Below are 22,362 nucleotides of genomic sequence, written 5' to 3' on the forward strand. Positions count from 1 at the left end.
GGTCGATTAAAAAGTTTATACATACCATTCCCATAATGGGATACGATTATGTCATTGCTTAAAAGTGAAGGTCCTGGGGTTGATGGGGGTGGGGGTGGGGGTGGAAAGGAGACATATGTAATACTTCAAACAATTAAAAAAATTAAACCCTAAAAAAAAAAATGAAGGTCCTGCCCTCAAGAGACATGGCAGGAAGTGTGTGCATGGATCTCAGGGTAGGACTCTGAAACATTTAGAGGCATGAGGCAAATAACATTTACATTTTAAATCGAATCAAATCTATATAGGGCTCCTCACTCTGCTCTGCAGCCACCCACCTCCAGTTACGTCAGGTTGGATATCAGGTGAAGACACTCATATTGTAGGTTGGAGAGCAAGGCAGTTGTGGGAAATGGGGGTGAAGGCAAACACCCCTCCTGCCCGACTGGGAGAACCTTCCTGAGAGCAAGCAACCAGCCTGGACTTGAAGGAGGTAGGAAAAGAATAAATACTAGCAATTTCAGGCTTTGAGAAATGGTAAACCGGGAGGAAGTCATTAGTGTTAAGACAGCCAGCAAAGCTGACAGCAGGGGAGAAAGGAAGACTGAAGAGGGGAAAGGGTGAGTTCCTGGGGAGGGAGACCATCTTTTTCTCAGAAAGTGAGTGAGTATCCTACTTTTGTCTGTATGGTGTTTACCGATTCATCAACATTTACTTTCTTCACCCCCCTCTGTGTCTTTGAGATGTAGTATTAAATATGGGATACATTTGGAGCTTGAAGTTAAATATACATGGGTACCCAAATCTTGTCCTCCACATCCAGCTAAGTAATAAGTAGCAACAGCAGCAGCAATGATAATGGACATTGAATGAGCATGCACCAGGCAATAAGCTAAAAGTGTTCCATGAATTATATCATTTGATTTTCCCTAAACGGAGGCAGTTATTATCATCATCATCGCTGTTTTTACCTATGAGGTAGTAGATGGGGGAAAGTACCTAAGGTACCTTGCTCAAGATCCCTCAGAAATTTGTTGGTTTGGGCTCTCTGACATCTACCACTATTCCTTCACTTCCTGTTAGCACCCGACTCTCATTTAGGGAGAACTGTTTCGAATAGTTATTGCAGGAAAGAAATTCCTAGGGCCAGCCTCTTATGCTTCTCTCATGCCACCTGTGACCACCGAAGCTTTAGGGGAAATCCTCTGTGAGTTGCTGGTACACCTGGGGCAGGCCTGTGGCCCAGGTTCATCCTATCAGTGCTGTCTCCGGAATCTGCCTCCTGGTTACTCAATGGAAAGCAGGTTGGGAGGATAAATTCATCACAGGGGTGGCGCAGCCATGTTGTGGTCCAAGCTGCCCAGATGCCGCACATCCCTGCCTCCTTTCAACCCCCGTCTTGGTGGTTTGCACTGATTCTGGGCACCGCAGGCATCCTTTAAAAAAAAGGCTCCTTTTCCAACATAGCAAGTGGGCATGGCAAGCCTTGATTGTCAAGTCCAGGGCATCCCTTCATTCTCCCACCAATAAGCGGTCTTTATTTTTAATTCATGATTTGATGATAGTACTTGCTCATTTCGTTGTAGTACCCACATGAATTTTATCCATTTGTCCAATTTCAGCCCTAATCCTCTCAGGCATTCCTACTGACTCTAGTCCTGATGGACTTTCTGTGTCTAGGACCAGCTGTACCCCAAGTGCAGCCCAGACCCTGGGCATCCTCACTGCCTTTCATACTCTCCAAGGCAGGCTTTCTAAACTCATTGATGCATTTATTTATTCAACGATGTTTATTATGTGACAGAACTCAACTAGATGCTAGGGATAAAGTGGGAAATATACTTCTGACATGTGACACGTGTTTCCAAAGAGAAAATAGCCTGTTAGGGGAAAATGTGATGGGCAGTCAAACTTTATCCTGGACCGCAGAGGGGTCCATAAAGTATGTGAAATCACTAAAATGGAGTAAAGAATTATATGTATATTTGATTTTTTTCTAAAACAGGCCTCTGTACCAGCCCTCAGACTCTCAAAGAAGTCTATGGCCCCCAAAAGATTAAGCACCAAAACTCTGAGAGGATATGCTTGTCTTGTCTCTCCAATTAATGAAATATCTGAGTTAGGGAACTGTCTTATAATTACCGTCTGTTGCTCAGATGACCTGCTCCAACAGTGCTAAGCATATAGGAGATTCTCAATATTCTTATTGAATACTGAAACTGAAAAAATAAAAAATAAAACTGCTTCAAAATGTAGGTCAAGTCTCCTTTCAGTCACATGTTTTTCTAAAACTCAAATTTAGCCATCATGTATGTTGTTCAAATAATGTTCCTTAGAACTGCGTTGCCTGAGATAAAATGCTGGCTATGTGAGAAGTGTGGTTCATTTTTCATGTTTTGATCATGATTTTAGTCCATGAGCTGTACTTTTCAGTGACTGCTGACCTTTGTGCATGTCAGGTTCTTGCCCCAAATTTTCTGTGATCTTACAGGATGTACAGCAGATCCGAATGTTTAAATTTCATCATTGCCTCAGTAGGTAACTAGCCCTGCTCCCTCTACCTACTACCAAGCTGGGAAGAATACAAAATGCCTTTTCTCATTCATAATGATTGCTCTTAGACCTCTGGGAGATCTGATTGAAAAACTGAGTTCTTCTAGCCAGACTAGAAATCTGGAAATTAGTTTTTTATAGTTTCGAGAAGTCTTGGAATGAGAGACGATGCTAGGGGAACAAGTGGCAACCAGGTCAGAATCAATATTTATTGGCTTATTAAAGGAAGGGGGATGCTGGGAACAACTGTGTCTCCACATGTGTGGGCTGGGGATATGAGCCCATATATGCCAGCTGCTGTCTGCCTGAGAATACCAACTGTTAGGGTCAAGAATTCTCATTTAAAAAAATATTTACATGCTTTGAAGTTTCTCCTTTAACAAGCCACAGGGCATGTGTATTAGCCATTCAGGTGTTAATTTGACAATGATGACATGAGAAGTGATTCCTAGACTTTGTTTCATCTTTCTCTTCACCCTACCCTTTCCCCACATGCTTATCTTTTTTCTCTTTCAGCATTTAATCTCTGTGGGGGACATTCTGGTAGGATTGTAATCTTCAAAGACCATCTCTGTGCTATAAAAGTCATGAAGTGCTCATGAATGAGTCTTTCACTCTATTAAGGCTCAGAGGTGCATGGTTGCCAAGGGTTCTAATGAGAGTGATTTCCTGGGGAATGTGAGGATGTGAGGAGGTCTGGGAGGGTGCTCTGCCCACCCCACCCCTCTCCTTTTGTCTCCCCTTCCTTCCCCAATAAAAATCTCCCCCATTATTGCTGATCCTAGAAATTTCTCCTGTAAGGTTTCTTCCTTTGAATCAAAGTGCTCTCTAGGGAGACAGGTATTATATGCTAAACCTATGTGAACAGTCAGACTCCCAATTTATTCATACAGCTCAAACATGTAAGACCACTTTTATTGAGCAGCTAGTCTGTACCTGACACTATGCTATGTGTTTTATATAGGTCAATGCATGTCCTTTTCTCAAAACCCTTGCATAGCAAGCTGCCTCATTACATCAATTTCATAGCTGGCAAAAAAAAAATAAAAAAATAATCTGAAGGTTATTTCATTGACAAGCAACATGACCAGAATTTGAAATCAGTCTAACTTGGCTTCAAATTAAAGACCTTCTCATGATACAAAGTGAAATAAAACCACAATCACTATATATAAAATACTAAGATCAAAAATGTTAGTCCCTTTACACATCTATCTGCACCCCTGCCCCCCAATTTATATCAGAACAGATCATCATAAACGATAATACCTAAATATTTTTGGAGAATGGGAGATAAAGAGATTCAGTCATTCAATAATATTGAGTGGCTACTGTGTGCCAGTAACTTTTATATTTTCTGGGAATAGAGCAGTCAACAAACAGAAATTCCAAATCTCTGGAAAGCTTACTTTCAAATGGGGATAAATAATGAAAAAAATATGTGCATAAAATGTAGTATGTTAGAAGGTTACTAGTGCTACGGAAGATATAAATCGTGGATGGGCAGTGGAGCAAGGGGGAAGGGTGGATTGTAATGATTACTTGTAAGTAGGAGGTCATGTAGCCATAACTGAGGAGGTTAAAATTAAACAAATACGTAGAGAATATATTGGAGCAATCCATACACAGAAAGTCCAAGGCAAAGGGAATAGCTGGTCCAAGGAAGGCCTGGAGGTAACAATGTCCTGGGCATGTTCCAGGAGCAAGGAGGCCAGTGTGACAGGCAGCTGGAGCCGAGTGAGCAATGGGGACAAGAAAATAGAAGTTGAGAAAAGTGAACTAATGGTGAATGGGACAACTTATTGCTTATAGAACATAGAGAAGATTTTGGTTTCTAATCTGAGTGCAATGGGAAATTATTACAGGATTTTAAGCAGAGGAATGATTTGGTCTGAGTTACTTTATAATAGAATCACCCAGGTCCTGGAAAATTGGAAGGGGAGTAAACAAGTGAGGAAGAGGTTGTGGACTAAAACCAAGATTTGCTCACATCAAAATGATCTCCAGAGCAGGTGCTACATTCATGTAGAACCACTGCTTTAGGTTTTTCCTTATCAATATCACCTACCTATTGAAGTCAAGTCCTTTGTGGGTCTGAATCTAGTAGCCCATGTTATCACTCCAATCAACTGGTCACCTTTGGCTTCATATCTATTTGGAAAAAGGTTCCCCACAATTCAGTGGGCTTTGGTGGTCAGCCATAATCTTTGTAACTTTCTGTATCATAATCATAAAATGCTAATAGAATCATTGAAATATTAAAACTGAAGAGCCCTTAGCAAATGTCTGGCCTCATCTTGTCAGAAAGACAACAGCATCCCAGAGATGCAAAGTAATTTGCACAAAGCCATCTAATTTGGGATGAAAGTGGAGCTGGTACCCAGATTTGAAACTCCTGCCCACAGTTCCTTCTGGCACATCTCTCTGCCGGTTCCTTGGATTCAAGACAACTGCACAACTTCTTTCAACTGTGAAGTGAGAAGTGGCGCTTGTGATGAATTTCACAATGTCACTTCATGCCAGACAAATAAGCCATACTGATATGAAATTAATTAAATTTGCTTTTCAGTATTCTAATAATGAGTGACTTAAATAATGACACCTTGAGAGAACTAGCTAAGATGCCAGATTTTAAGATTTCATCACTAATCAGGGCAATAGTGAGAATTTTCAAACTGACAATCACAATCAGACCCCTTTTCTTCTTTTCCTTGAATGCTATGTTATAAGGCTGCATCCTAAAATTAAATTATACTTCTAATATGTGCAGGGCCCACTCCTGTCAGACTGACAGTGTGTGTTCTAGACCTTCCATTGGCCTATTACTATGAAATGTGAAAAGGGGGAGAGTAGCATGCTATCCACTATGCTCTAATAACTTTAATTCTTCTGTAATAATGGTGCGACGACATGGGAGCTAACAATACGAGGAAGAAACAATTATGGGGGCAAGTCATGAAAAACACTTCTGCTTGATCTCCCATAATTATGCAGTTAATTTGTATCATCACTGTAAAGGGATTAACATCTTCTGCGATGTCCTTTTTTCCTTCAGTCCATAATGCCGTTACTTCCTTGCTTCCACTAGTTAGGATTCATGTGGGCTGAAGCATGGAATAATGGAGCAATGGGTTGCTCCCTGAAAGTGGTGACCAACTATCTGATGGAACTTGATGATATTAATGATCACTCTGAAGTGAGCCATGGGCAGGTCGATTCAAATGCAAAGTTTCCAGAGGCGGGGATCCAGAAGTTTAAGCAGACTGAATGAGCACGACTCTAGTGAGTAGTAGAGACGTTTGAAACAAGTGCGTCTGGTGACGAATGTAAACCTGGGGAGGAGCACCTCTCCTACGTGGTTGCCACGGTGTGCACATCAGGGGCATCTTCGATAAGTAAAGATACTTTCAGCTTCCCCGTGAACTGTAGTTCCTAGAGTTAGAAACGCTACAGGCCCAAGGATATTTGCATATGTTGTGCATGTGTGCACATTGGTTAGTTCTGTGAGGAGGGATTGAGATGGGGAAAGACAATCACTTGAATTGCAATATTACAGTATATGAAGGAATGCAACCTTATAGATTGTGGGACAGACGCTGGGGAAGAGTTGTCCTCCCACCCTACCTTCTGAGAGGTGTTGCCACCGGAGATCTCTGAAGTACCTGGAAGACATATTGGAGCGACTCTATGTCACCAGAGCCCTCTGCTTATCCTCCCCGCCTCCAATTATATGTCTAAGAGAATGGCCAGAAAGAGTGGTTGCTTTACAAATGCTTGTTGCTCAAACATTCTCACTGTCAAACTCCATGCCCTGACCCAGGCCATCTTTCCATCTCTGTGTGAGATCTTTAGTGGGGATGTCACTGTGCCCACTGTGGGTTCTCAGAAAATATTTGGATGTAAAGATGATGCCTGCAGATGGGAGATCCCATACTCTTGAAGTTATATAACTCCCTCTGACATGATGAACTAACTAATAGATCAGTTGCGAAAATATTAGGCAATAGACATCATGCAAGGAAAATAGGATTCAGTTATAATGTAGTACCTTGGCGTCCCCCAAGGAAAGAGGATGTACTCTTCTGGGCCACATGAAACAATCCGGTATATGGTATAACCAGTGTCTTCCCAAATGCCTGATTGATTTTAATAAGAGGACGTGGTGAGGAGGAAAAGATCTTTATGTAAATCAGGGGTGGGGAACTTTCTTTTCTTCCAAGGGACGTTTGGATATTTATAACATCATTCTCGGGCCATACAAAATTATCAACTTAGCCCTAGCTGGTTTTTTTCTGTGGATAAAACGTCAGCCTGTGGACCAAAGGGTCCTTGGTTGCAGGCTCCTCCCCGGCCCGGGCCCTGGTTGGGGCTCGTGCAGGAGGCAACCAATCTATGTGTTTTTCTCACATTGATGTTCCTTTCTGTTTTTCCCTCTCTCTTCCACTCTCCCTAAAAATCAACGGATAAATATTCTCAGGTGAGGATTAACAACAACAACAACAACAACAACAACAACAACAGAACTATCAACTTAAAAATTAGCCTGCTGTATTTGGTTGAACGTTTCATTAACTCACCCCTAATGCCTTGGCAGGGCCACACCAAATGATTTCGTGGGCCTTATATGGCCCACAGGCTGGATGTTCCCTACTCCTGATGTAAATGGTGGTTATATTTTTGCCTTCATATGAAATCATAAATAGTAATAAAAAATAACTCACTGGTGTTAAGGACAATGCTTTATATATTTGTCTTGTAGAAACATTAACCCTATAATTTTCTATCTGTTCAGTTGGGTCTTGTGCGACAGTGGCTGAATGGGAGATGTGGGTCTTTCCTTGGATGCGATTTAACCATCGCATCTTAGAGAAATGACTTTACCAAAAAGAGAATTGAAAGAGTTCTCACACAGCAGTGAGGCTGACTGGCATGCTAATTTGGATATAAAGGCATCAATTAATTACTAATTAATTCAAAAGACTTTTTTTTTTTTTGTTGTTAAGCCAGTGGGCTAGGTGTTAAGGATATACAAAGATAACTACAAGGCATTTACAGTTGGGAGAGGAAAGCAGGCCTTGCACATATGGTATTTTTATAACTTTAATACAAGGCAAAAATAAGTGGCATAAAAGGTGTCAATGGAAAACAATGGAAAGGAGGCAGGCACTAGCTACCTTTTCACTGAGTGCCTACAGGCCCATACAGAACCTGCAGGCCAGCTGCAGGAAAGAGAAGTCCTCCCACTGCTCGCAGGCAGCGGGCCCGGCAGGAACTGCAGTGGGTATTCATCAAAGAAAGATGTCCATTCCAGCCGGGGTGATCAGACAAGCCTTTACCGCAAAGGACGGATTGGAGTGGGCTCACAAAATGTGTCTTTCTGACAGGTGAAGGTGGCAGAATGAGGGCCATCTCCAGCAGGTGAAAGCAATGGCAGCAGGCAAGCCCGGGGATTGGAAAATCAAAGGCATATTCTGGCTCAGTCTGTGATGCTCACGAGGAACCACCTGACATGCTGGCCTGGGGAACCCTGAAAGTTCCTTGTGTAATGGTGGGTTCTCTGGTCCCCTAGGAAGGAGGGGGCACTTGAGAAAGGTTCTCTTTCCCAGCCAGGTCTTTACACTCTGCAAAGGAAGGTTGCTTCCTTAGGGCAGTGGTCGGCAAACTCATTAGTCACCAGAGCCAAATATCAACAGTACAACGATTGAATTTCTTTTGAGAGCCAAATTTTTTAAACTTAAACTTCTTCTAACGCCACTTCTTCAACATAGACTCACCCAGGCCGTGGTATTTTGTGGAAGAGCCACACTCAAGGGGCCAAAGAGCCGCATGCGGCTCGCGAGCCTTAGGGGAATGAAGAAATGTAGGGTGATTGATTGGGGTCAGATTGAACAGACTTGAGTGACAGGCTGGGGCTTCTGGTGAAGGAGGTGTTGTCCCCCTCTTTCTAGAGGCCACTCTGGGACCTCTCCTCTGGGTTGGTTGTGACTGGCCTGGCAGAACTTGCTGTGATTTGGATAGGTATTGAGACGTTGTCTGTGCTGGCCCCGAGAAGCTTGGGGGCACATCGGGAGCGCTCTGATTTGGTTTCCTGCCTTTGCTGCAAAGGGATCTGAGGTGCTTGCTTAACCAATGGCCTTCACCTGGTTTCCTCAGGACCTCAGGGATCACCTTCAGGGTCTTTATGCGTCACACAGGCTGCCCGAAAGGAGTGAACCTTTGTGCCAGTCCAGGGTTTTGTTGACCCAGCCAGACTGTGGGTGTGACATCTTACGTTCCCTTTCTTCATCTCGTGCCTTCCTTCCCAAAGCCTCCCTCTGCCTCCATCACTTTCCCGCATACCGTAACCCCGAGTATGCCTCCCCCCACCCCCATCTCTCATACAATGAATGCTGCTGTCAGTTCAGATAAGAGCACCCGCTGGAGAGAATGGCAATATTTTCAGTCCTGGCAAACACGATCATAAGTTCAGTTTATTAATATTGCAACAGTTGCACTAAATGAGATCACTTGGCTAACAAAACATTTATCAACAAAACGCTGCCACCTACTGAAGTTTTGCAAACAGCCCAGATGATTGGATAAGATCACAAATTCGTTCTGTCACAAGCTTATGGTCTTTTCTGAAATTGTTCTGAAAAAAGAATGATAACCAGCACAACCAGACAAGACATCTCTTTCACGCAGGCTGTTTAGAAAGTGTCAGGGCAGATCCTGCAGCGTGGCAGCCGATCCCAGCAGGAGCTTTGGGGGCCCTCAGTGATTCGTTTATTATGGAATTTTCCAGCAACTGCTCGAGAGGGCTGTGTCCGCTAGCAACACATTCTTTACACACTGACTTGCAACATTGATGTTCAACCTGCAGTGAAGGCACAAACATTTTTTAAAACATGCCCCTCAGTGTTTATTCTTATTCTCTAGAAAATTAATATCTTTGGTACCAAAAAAAACATCTTCTGATGATGATAATAGCTATTTTTCTATGACTATGTAACACCGGAAACACACTTTCCTTCAAAGACTCCTTCAACTGTGGAAACCACTTTAGAAATCAATCATGAAGCCGTATTGTGTTTGTGGAGTCCGGACTACATCAGTGAGTAATTTGAGGATTAATTTGTGGTGCCAAGGGGGCGTCAGGGAAAAACAAAACAAAACTATGATGCTTTCGGTGTGATTCATTTCTTCCAGAGCTAATAGTCACTCTTCTCTGAAAGATCTGAGCTCATCACTGTGCGGTGTGATTGACAAGGCGGGGAGCTGACAGCGCACTCACCTCCCCAGCTCAGGGCCTCAGCGAGCAGGGCAAGGGAGGCCAGCGTGCTGCACTGGGGAGCTGTGTGCCTGCGTGTCATCTCTCCCACTCCCCTGTGCCTCCTCCAGGGATGGGTCCTGGCTCCTCGGGTCTAGGACAGGGGTTTGCATGTTGCAGGATCCATGAAATGACATGTCCAAAAAGTTCACATGTCTGAGGTATACTCATCAAGCCACAATAATTTTAGGGAACTACTTTCTAGATCTCTAGCATTAGGAGGCTGTGAAGGACTGACTTTTTTTTTTTTTTCTGGAAATTTCTGCACCTCCCTGACAGCAATGGGTATGAGCTTACTGGCTGAAGGATTTCAGTGGGTGAATGCAGACTTCCTCCCCAAGAAAGGGAACATAAGATGTCATGCCCACCGTTCCTTTGTAAGAGCAGAGGGATGGCGAGGAGGACCCTGCTGCCTGTGCCCATTTAGGATGGCGTGAAGAAACTCCTGGCCTGGGCATCTCTCGTGCATGGCCATACCTCTGCTCTGCCATTTTTCTGAATCCACATCACAAAGTGAGCTTAAAAGAGAGGAAACGTGGGATGGAGTGGAAGAGGAGAAGCAGGCCTTGAGGGGTGGCCTTGGGGTCAACTAATAATAACACATGAGACTGTTTATTAAATACCAAGTATTTGCTAAATGCTGGCCAAGACATTTTAATTGTACTAGTTCTATTCCCTATAGCAATCCTCAAGGTAGGGGTCATTTCTCCTATTTTATAGGTAAAGAATCCGAGGCCCAGAGAGGTTAAAGGGCTTGGCCAAGTTCACCCAGAGAGAAGTGGCCGTGAATCCAGATCTCGCTGTGTGTGTCTTCTGGCTTGAAAGGCCCTGCTCTTGCTGGGGCTCCAGCATGAGCCCAGCTGATACGCTTTCCTCTTTGCTGGTGCAGAGGGTTAAACAGAGGGAGGGAATAGACGAGAGGAAGTTCCCCTTTCTTCTACCCAGGAAAGTTGTGCTGCTCTTCACGTGGGGGGACAGAGTTCACAGCGTGCTAGTAAGTGAGATCATGGGTAGGAAGCCCTTGGACCTCCTTAGAAGTAAGTGACTATAAAAAAAGCCACGCCATTTGTATTACTCTTGTAGGTGATGTGATTTCAAATGGACAGAGAGCACAGTTTGTCTTCTGTTCAAATTGGCATCCCTTCATGCCGTTCTGGGAATTAGTTCAGAACTGACTACAGGAAGCATAAATCACCTTTGCTACCCAGAACTATCTCCTAGCAGGCCTATGTTTTCCCAGGAGGTTCTTTCTCTGTAGCAGATAAAAGTTCGCCTTCATTCCATGTGATCTCATTTCATTTTCCTCTTCAGTAGATACCAGTCAATGTCCCTCACTCCAGGCAAAACAGGCTCCTGTCCTGTGCGCCATCTTCCAGGTGGTCCTGCCAGAGCCTCGCCTTTTCCGCTGAATGCTTCCGTCGCTCCTATTGTCGCCAGGGGAATACTTTTTATTCTCATTGAAAGGAAAAACATATTCTGAATATGTAACGATAACCTGCATGCAGCTCTCTGATTATAAATATCAAGTGTTATAAAAGCCCCATCAGTGTATGATCAAAGGCATGAGGGACTCACTGCAGGAGCAGCAGGTGACCCAGAACAATAGGAATGAAAGGAAATGCTGAGTAGACATGGGGTCCCAGGAAACTCACATTAAAGACGTTTTCTGATGTATTTCAGTTATGTCTTATGAAAGGGTCTAACTAAGCTAACAAGGCAGCTGATTTTGCATTGACTGCCACTTAATAATGAAAAATAACTTCTAGATTTGCTGATTAGTAATATTTCCTATATTTCATCATTAATAGATTCAATGATGGAAACAAATATAAAAATATGTTCCCATTGTCACCCTCTTATAGAAAGATACTGTCCTACGCAGCACCTAAGGGAGATGCTGGTCAAGGAGAGGAACCCAGGAAGAGCTGGTGGCCAGTTAGTCAAAGAAAGCATGTGTTTGGTCAAGAAATTCCTCTTTCTTTTTTCTGAGAGCAAATAAGTCAGGAGGAAGAGCCATCAGCCACTCAGAATGAACACTCCTGTTATGGTCCCCTACAAAGCAGGCTTGGGGAGCCATCTAACAATGCAACACTCTCCTCCATTTCTGTAAGGCCATTCTTACTTAGAAATAAATTTGTCTCTCATAAGAACACTATCCCAGAGAAGAAACTTCAGTAAGGATGGCCCTACATTATCCCTAAGTCACTTCATGACATGAACTCTGTGAACACGGGTTGAGTCAGATTTCAGCGAAATGCAATATAAAGCTGATATGTGAGTATAATTTAGCCCAATAATGAAATATAATGGTAGAAATTCTTGTTTTTGCTTGAAAGAAGTAAGACTGTATATACTAGGTATTTCTATTTAATATTCTCACGGTGTTGCTAAAGTGAATACCAGTTCTTACAACATAACATTGTTATACTTGAAATGCTAAATATGTTATTTTTGAAACATTGCATTTTGTTTCTTACGAGTGAAAATCAATTGCAAGTATTTCCTGATGAGTGAAGAAAAGCATCAGTTCTATGCTGGTCACTTACCGGCTCCTTCTGTAGCCTCTCCTGGCCTCTGCTGTGCTGCTCTGGGTTTTAGATTTCTGGTTCCCAACATTCTGTTGCTGGGGAGGTTCGACCAATGGGAAGTGCTGGGATTGGAGGGTGGGAGCAGAGAGAGGCCAGGTGTCTCTTCCCGTTTCTCTCTGCTTTAGGTGGCACCTCCAGCAATAGCTTCGCTTCCCTCTAGGTCTGGCTTGTGCCAGGGAGCCCCTCTCTTTGTGGGCAAGCTGGTACGCAGTTTTGGTCCCCCTTTGGTCTCAGGGCTCTAGGAGTAATACAGACTTCCTGGGGTCAACGTCTGAGTTGCCTCATTGTCTCTTGTTTGACTTTTCAGTTCACCCATCATCTGGCTGGTTTCTGCAGACTCCAAATTCTCCTTTCCTTCTGTTTCTCTGGCCCAAGACACTTGCCACATTTTGCATCTGATGCACAGACCAGGCCCAATAATCCCAATGTTTCCAGCATTCAGGTACAAACCAAGGACTCAGAGTGCATCTGACACAAAGCTGCGTCAGAGGCTCCAAGTGGACATGTGAAGACATTTATGTCTCCTCAGGAAGAGATCCTGATCTTAAGTACTTGTTTTGCATTTAATGTTTCTGTCCAACAAAGCAAACCAAGTTGCACCATTCTTTGTTTAACTCTACCGCCAATGTTAGGGCACATGAGCTATTTATTCTATTTATTAATTTTTAAGAAGTTAATTCAGCATTCATGGCACCTGGGAAGACCACTGTGAACGTAATGACTAGATGTTGAAGTCAGCACGGCTGGTCACGAACTTCTAGGACTGACCTACTTAGGGGAACATGATCTCCGCAAGCCTGATGGAATTGTCCCTTCGTTTGCTTTTCTCTGGAGCTCAGCATGGAATCCTGCATGCTGCTTTAGGGTTTGGGTTTACAAGGTCGTTCATTGTGTGACTTTTAGTACCTGGGTAAACAGTCAATGGGAATATGGTCCCAACCCTCAATACCTCGTTCAGCCTGCATGAGGACAAGATGAACTTTCTAGAAGCTTCTGGAGCTCAGGGCACACAGAAATGGGGTGTTAGAGATGGGAAGCCGTCTCTTGGGATGAAACTGCATTGCTGTCCTATAGGTGGGGAAGGAGGGAGGAGGGCCCTTTCTAGTTTTCTTGTTTTCTTTTGCTTTTATAGTTTGGCTCTTTAGGGACAGAATCTTTTCCCTCCTAGTGTTTCTCCTCTACTCCTACCCATCTCTCCTTCCTTCACCTGCTTTTAAAATTCCAGGTTCTAACTCTTCCTATCTCTGTCCGTCATTTCAGCTCTTCCATGGACTCCTCCCTGGCCTGAGCAGAGCTTGCACTTCCAGGCTGACCACTGCCCCAGGCCTTCCTGCCCCGAGAGTCAGGTGCAGCGTATTTGAGGATCTTCCGTTTCGATATTGTTGGGCACTCACAGTCCTGCCAAACCGTTCCATTAGGAAACTCGTGTCCTTCACAGAAGCGAAGGTGCACTTTGCTGTAACTTGGTCATCGTGCAATCCCACTAATAGCCTTTTCCGGTCGGGAGACTCCCTCCAGCAGCATCTCAGAGTGCCTCCCGGGAAAGAAGGAGATAAAGAAGCTAAGAGAAGGCTAAACGTTTTGGTCTCCCACTATAATTGCAGTTAAGTAAAGTAATTGATTGCAGAAGCAGTGGGCTTTCTCCCTCTGACCACGTGGGTCCACCCCTCAGTCTAGTACCTGCAGCAGACACTGAAAATCAGTGCAAAGCAGAGCGCATCCCAATTTCCTGACCTCTGTGACATGAAAGACATAGCATGCTTCATTGTCAATATTATTAATAAAATCTAGCATTTAAACTTTTCCTTAAAAAATATTTGATTGGAGCGGTGTAGGGTCTAAAGGATTCGTCACAGGTCTATTAAAGCAGTGCAGCTGACACTACACTGAAATGAAATTTCCTCTCAAAAGAAAATGCAATTTTCTTTAATTTTCTATAATTTATCTCATGTTGTGCTTGAGACTCCATCCTTCTGTGGATGGAGACAAAACTACCCATGAAAGGTACATTGATTTTTTTCCCTGAAATAGGATACCTTTGGGTTAATCTATTTTCTCTTAGGTAAATGTTCAGGGTTTTAGGATTTCTCTCTGTCTTCCCCTTGCCAGAGTGGTATGTGGGTACAGGGGTAAGACTACATGTCTTCATATCATTGTGTCCTCCTCTGCTTCCACTGGACAGAGGGCAGTGTCTTTCTGATCTTGCCACAGAGCAGGGTCCATGTTGGCACCCGCATTGGGGGAACACAAACCGTTCCCTTAGCAGGACCAACAGCCTTGACCTTGGCATTGGATGGCCCTCCTCTGAATCTCAGCCATATTCTCCATCCAACCTTCTCTTAGCTGACCTCCCTGCAGCACCTCTTATAGGATACTTCACTATCCATCAGGCTTCATGCTGGTGGGTCTGTGGTAACCTCAACTCTGCAACTCTCCTCTTCCACTGGGAACTCTCAGGCATTTCCTTAAAATTGGGAGTAAAGTTAGACAAGAAATGATGATGAGAATTTTTGGACTGGAACATTCAATCCAGAAAATGTATTTCAAACCAAACCAGGAACTCTTCATCAAGAGATGTGAATGTCTTAGAATGTGCCCATAGGTAGCTGCATACCAGAGTGCAAGTAATTTATGGGGAGATGAAAGAAGGAACAGGAGAGGAGAGAGGAAGGGAAATGGGGGCAGGAAGGCAGCCAATAAAGGGAACAACATCAAGTCAGCAAGCACCCTGGCAACTAGAACTCAATCCCCTGGGGAAAACCAGATCCAGTGTTGAACACACGTGTCAGAGTGATCCAACCGGAGGGTGTAAGAGCTCAGGTAATTATATACCAACTCCCATCAGTCACTGGAAGAGAGCTGCTCCCAGGAATTCCTCAGTTCCTCCAGCCTGCAATTTTGGCAGTAACATGGGCTTCAGAGGCAAGAGGAAGCCCTTGGGCAAAGAAATACAGGTGCTGGCAATTGGCTTGTGTGTATGTTTGTGCTAAGAATGAGGAGATATACATAGGTACTGAGACAGAGCCCACTAAGGAAGCAGAGCCATGACTTCTACAGTAAATTAATGTCCTCAGAAAGATTCGAGAGGAAATTGCATCCACTCAGTTGTAAAAAAAAAATTAAATAGAAGATTTGGGAATAACAAAAAACCACACACCAACACACACACACAAATGAAGAGCAAATTAATGTAAAGGTTAAATTGAAGTATTCTTCCAGAAAATAATGGGAAAGCACAGAGTTAGAAAACATGAAAACAAAAGTTAAAACCTAGGGATGGATCCAAAAGTATCTATCTTCTTCAGAACAGAATAGAAACAGTAAGGGAGAGAAATTACTCATAAAATAAAAGAAGAAAATGTTATTTTTGAAAAAGGAAGCAAGTTCTTACTAAGGGCTAACAGTATGATGTTGCAAAGACAAACACCGAAATGTGGAACTTTCATAATAAAAAGCTTCTAATAGATCCATGTGTATGAAAAAATATGACAAAAGAAAGAGTAAATTTTTCAGTTAGTAAAGAAAGAAAATGCATTATTCAAACACAATGTTGTCATAATTAGCCTTCAATTTAGAAAATAATACCTTGAAGTAAATTGCAGATTAAATAAATATCTAAATAAAAACAAATGCATATTTAAATATATATGATAATAAAATTTTAGGATTCTTGCTCATATTTACCATCATTTTATTTTGACAATGGTGTTTAACAATTCTATGGGGGTAGAATCATCTTTACAATAATTGGTCTTCAGACAACAGGATATCTGCATGCAAAAGAAGGAATTTGTACCCCTATCTCAAAGCATGTACAAAAATTAACTCAAAAATGGATCAAAAATCTGGTTTAGCTAAAACTCTTGGTGGAAAACACAGGAGTAAATTTCTGTGACCTTAGATCTAGAGATGGCTTTTTAGATAAGACAGCAAAAGTATAAGTGACCAAAAAAAAATAACTTGGGCTTCATCAAAATTAAAAACATTTGTGTATGAACGGACAATATCAAGAAAGTGAAAACAACTCAGTGACTGGGAGAAAATATTTGCAAATTATATGTCTGATAAGGGACATTACATAAAGAATTCTTACAACTCAAGAATACAAAGACAATCCAATTTAAAAAATGGGCAAAGAATTCAAATAGACATTTGTCTGAAGAAGATATACAAATGACCAATGAGAACATGAAAAAAAATGCTTAGTATTAGTTGTTATGGAAATGCAAATCAAAACTACAATGCAATACCTCTTCACACCTAGTAGGATGGTTAGAATAGAAAAGTCAGATAATAGCAAGTGTTGGTGAGGATGTGGAGAGATTGGAACCCTCATGAGCTGGTGGTGGACCTCAAAATTCCCCTCTTTGGTATAGATCCAAGTAAAATGGAACATAGGCCCATATGTCCACAGGAGTGTTCATAGTAGCATAATCCACAATAGTCAAAAGGTGGCAACATCTCAAATGGCCTTCAACTGATGAATGTGGTGTATCCATACAATGGTATTTATTCAGCCATAAAAAAGAATAAAGAACTTATATATGCTACATCATGGATATACCTTGAAATATGCTAAATGAAAGAAACCCATTAGAAAGACCACATGGTATATGAGTGCATTTGTATGAAATGCCCACAGTAAGCAAATTCTTAGAGACAGAAAGTAGATTAGTGGCTGCCTTGGGCTGGTGGGGGTAGGAGTATTGGGGGATAATAGCGAAAGGATACAGGGTCTCTTCTTTAGGTGATGAAAATGTTCTGAAATTGGTTGTGTTGATGATCACATAACTCTATAAATATATTTAAAAAACACTGAATTGTACACTTTAATGGGCAATTGTTATATACTAGTATGTGAACTATATCTCAATGCTGCTTTTACAAAAATAAAAATGAGTCTATTTCTGTAATCTTGAAGTATATCAGGCTTTGCTAAGCATACAAACCACAGAAGTTAAAAGAACAGATTGATAAATTAACATTCAAAATCTATATTTGGTAGATATGATAAAGTTAAGAAAAAGAAGAAGTGACAGGTTGGGAGAAAATAATTGTGGCATATATATCAGACAAAGAATTAATATCCAGAACATGTAGAGAGCTTCAATAAACATCAAAGAAAAACATATACCTTCAAGTGAGTATGGGGCGGTGGCGGGTGAGGGATGTAAAGGAGGAAGTGAGAATTTCTTTTTTTAAAAATATATATTTTTATTGATTTCAAAGAGAAAGAGAGAGGGAGAGACAGAAACATTAATGATGAGAATCATTGATTGTCTGCCTCTTGCACATCCCCTACTGGGGATCGAGCCTGCAACCCATGCATGTGCCCTGATAGAGAAACCGAGACCTTCTGGTTCATAGATTGATGCTCAAACACTGAGCCACACCAGCCAGGGGGAAGTGAGAATTTCAGTGCACACACCAGTCCTTCATGGAGGTGGGGAGGAAGGTATGGGAGGGAAGTGTTCTAGTCTAAAGAGAAGGGGTTGGAGGACAGATCAGCTTCAAGTGAATGAAGTTAAGTATCATGTGCCCATGAGCCCAATCTGGACATTTTGGCTCCTATAATAAGATACTCCTGTGATTAGAAGAGAAGGGAAGATTTTTACTCTCTGCCAATCCTTGGAAACACAAAGGGATTTGTCTGCGATTTCATATAAAAAGTGAGGTCAAGGAAGAAATGATGACAAGGTCTGAGTCCTGGATTAGTTTTCAGTAGGAAGTTGTGAGAATGAATAAAGGTGTTTTCTGCTTAGTCAATGTACCAGTTAGAAACATGTGAAAAAATTCTAAAACTCAGAAATCACAGGGAAAACCGAATTTCAATGATATATGCTTCATCCATCAAATTGGAACAAAATTTTAAAAGCTTGGCAAAGGTGTGGGGAAAGTAATATTTTGGTACGAGGTGATAATATAATTTGATGAATACTTTTTGGAAGACAATTTGATAATCTCTATTAAAATGAAAAATTCTCATTCCCTTCGGCCCAGCAAGTCCAAGTATGCACATTGCAGCAATACTATTACAGAAATGGAAATGTGAGAAAAACTTCAATTCCATAAATAAGAAAATTGAGTGAATATTGGGGACATTCGTACAGCATGCACATAGGAATAACAAAGAATGAGGGAAATGAGCAGACAGCAACATTGAACAATCTCCTGGACCTGCATTAGGTAAAAAACAAAGACAATTCCTGCAAAATTCATTTAAAATGGTTTCATTTTATTTTTAACTGTCCATGTATCAAAGGAGGTCTTTAAGAAGACATAAAATGTGACAAGTGCTTTTTCTGGGGACAGGAATGCTGAGAGTAAAGGGACATTTTATCTTTCATTTTAGCATTCCTCAGCAGAAATAAAATGAGAGGCACATAAGTGAACCATGTATTTAATATTACGTTTTCTAGTAGCCACCCATAAAAAAAAACAAAAAATAAACAGATGGCATTACCTTCAATGGTACATATTTTCAGTTTAATATGTCCAATATATCTAATATTTCTAATATATCGCTTAAACATGTAATCAGTGCAAAGGTATTGTTAGCATAATATTGACTATCCAGTTCTCACGCCAAGTCATTGGCATCCTGGTGGATCTTAGACTGACGGCTCATCCTATATGCTCAGGAGCCACTGGCTACCATGTTGGATAGTGCAGTTCTAGATTTTACGTATTTCTGCCTTCTTTTGGATGACTTATATTTTTGCATTTTTTATTAAAAATATAAAAAATGCAAAGAATGATAACCTTGAAACTCTTCCTAAGGAAAAAAGAAAAAAAAAAAAGAAAAGGCAACTTCCCTCCCACCTGCCCTGCGTCCATCCCTTGCTGAGAGGCTTAGTTTTTCCTCTTCTGGGCTCGGGTCACTGTTATTGATGTGGGTGATTGGCACAGGGTTGGAGTGGGCGGGGTAAGGACAGGAGCAGGAATGCGGTTCTTGTCTTCTGGGACTGTGACTTGTGGACAAGTGGTTCCCGGGGGGCTTGGGCAGCTCTCTCAGGTTTCAGGGGTCGTGACCTCCTTGCCCAGGCAGCAATCAAATCACCTATATCTGCTTGATGGCCTCCCCCAAGCCTGTGAACAAGTGATTATTTCTGCAACTCACATAACCTAAATCCCCCGCTGCAGCCTGACCCTTTCAACGTGTCCTGTCCTCCCTGCCTTTGCTCCTCATTTCTATGCTGACACACAGATTTCCCATGGTCGCTTGGCTTTCTTCTGGCCCAGGAAATACCCCAGTTCCTCCGGTCTTTCCAGGACAGGCATCACGTCCCTCTGACTCTTTCCAAGTTCTTCACTCTTGGTTTTCGTGCAAAGCCCAGCATCCTCATCTCACTAATGGGGTCGCAAGATTAACTTGTGGTTTCCAGCCTCTATCCTGGTTTATACATTATGCCATTTCCCTCATCTCTTTAAAAATGTATATTTCATTCTTGATTTGAGAGAGGGAGAGAGAGATAGAAACATCAATGATGAGAGAGAATCATTGATTGGCTGCCTCCTGCACACCTCCACTGGGGGTCAAGCCCACAACCCAGGCACGTGCCCTGACCAGGAATCAAACCGTGACTTCCTGGTTCATAGGACGATGCTCAACCACTGAGCCACACCAGCCAGGCTATTTTCCTCATCTTTATTTTCCCCTCATACAGCAGCATTATACTTGGCTATCAATTCCTGTATTGCATGAGAGATGAGAAAGAGAGAAAGAGAGAGAGAGAGAGAGGTGTTCTTCCCCTGTCCACAGGATAATTGACTCTCCTGGTGAAATATGATAAATTATCTGTCTTGGAATTAACCTTCACTCCTTTAAGCCTCCAACATGACAAAAAATGGAATTAAAATTTGAGAGAGGCCCACAATAACTATTCAGTTGAGGGAAATTTCCTGGTTTGAACGATATGTGTGATTGACGTGAGGAATATACTAGTCTTCATTGTGGATATATTCTCCTGTGAGCAATTGAGACCTCAGCCTCCCCTAAGTCCCTGGGGTTAGGTTAGCAACCTCTCCTGTGGATTTCCACTCTATCTCGGCCTTTAAGTGCTGAATTTTAATGGACTGGTTACTGTCCTTACTTCTCCCGAGGCCTGGGGCACGCCTAAAACATGTACCCAGGCCAGATTTTTGTCTAGAGATTGTTCCAAGTAAAAGGCCCTTTGAAATAGTCTGTTCCATCAAGACCTAAGGATAAGTAGATGCGTCGTGTTTGGAAGGAAGATGGAGAAGCAACCCCAATACCTGCCCCAACCATCCTATGAACCCCAGAAGTTTCTTTGGCTGCACATCCGGAAGCACAGGAATTAAACATTTCATGTTTTACTCCACATGAGTTGAGACTCAATCAGAGTAAAAATAATAATCAGTCTATATGTTCATTTGTATTCTTTGTCAAAATGTTAGCAGGATATGTGATATTTACACCAGTGAAACTTACTGCAAATTCCTGTGTTGCTATTTTCAATTAATGTCTTATAACAATAATCACTAATAAAGCTTTGTACTCATAGAGCAATTTCCATCAAAGAATTTCAAAAGCTTTCAAGTCATGGTATTTTCAAGAACAAATTTCTATTATATTAGAAAATCTTACTTTTGAGGTTGCTTGCAGATATTGTTATTTCTTTCCAATTTCATTTATTTTAAATCCCGTTTCTTTTCACAATTCCTCCCACCCACACGTCAGTACACATTGTACTGTATTTTAGGCTAGTCCAGTGTTTCCTACTAGATGATGGTTTGAAAGAGCTCTTTATAAGCAGGTGATCATTTCAGCTGGAAATATCAGTTTACTTTCCATATGATGCAAATGTTGCCCAAAGATCAAGAATAAGGTCCATGACACCTACTGGATGGAGACCTGCAGTTGTGAGTAAATTTGGGAAGCAAAGCTGCTGTCAGTATAAAGCAGAAGCTCTAATTACAGAAGCTCTTACAGTTCCAATGATTTTAGGTCAGGACTTCTGTTCTACTAAGACTGGGCACATGATCCTGGGCCCTTAATAACAAAAAAGATATGCATTTTTACATTTCATAAGTTTACTTTTCATATATATATCTGTATATATATATGAAACCTAATTCTCTAGAAGACTCCATCTGGATCTCAAACAAGTTTGGCTCTTTCTATATATATTCAAGTCGGAATATGAAAGCAATTTGGAACGGAAATGGTAAAAATGCATATTGAGTGTTATTTTATGTTAGTATCTATAGGATTTACTTATACACATATAGGGTAGAAGAGAGAGAGAGATTAAGTGACATAATTTTTTTTTCATTGTGACAAGAAGTCAAATCAAAGCACATTGTATGCTTTTAAAAGCACTGCCTCTCCCCTTAAAGGTGCAATAACTTTGAGTAAAATCCTTTGAATGAGAAAAGAAAAACGCAGTCAGTCATTCAGATGTTTTATTTGTACAATGTCAAAATACATGAATAATCAGAAGTGTTTGGGTGACTAATAGGCTGAAACATGTGTAGTAGTGAGCCCTCCATACCAAATGCTTTATTATGATTACTAGAGGCCCGGTGCACAAAATTCATGCATGTGTGTGTGGGGGGGTGTCCCTCACCCCAGCCTGCACCATCTCCAATCTGAGGGATGTCTGATTGCCCATTTGGATCGGGCCTAAACAGGCAGTTGGACATCCCTCTCACAATCCAGGACTGCTGGCTCCCAACCACTTGCCTGCCTCTGCCTGATTGCCCCTAACCACTTCTGCTTGCCAGCCTGATCACCCCCTAACCACTCCACTGCCAGCCTGATCGACGCCTAACTGCTCCCCGGCCGGCCCGATTGACCCTAACTGCCCTCCCCTGCCAGCCTGGTCACCCCTAACTGCCCTCCCCTGCCAGTCTGGTTGCCCCTAACTGTCTTCCCCTGCCTGCCTTCCTGATTGCCCCTAACCACTTCTG

Source organism: Cnephaeus nilssonii (assembly GCF_951640355.1).
Source record: "Cnephaeus nilssonii genome assembly, chromosome: 9".
Classification (NCBI taxonomy): domain Eukaryota; kingdom Metazoa; phylum Chordata; class Mammalia; order Chiroptera; family Vespertilionidae; genus Cnephaeus; species Cnephaeus nilssonii.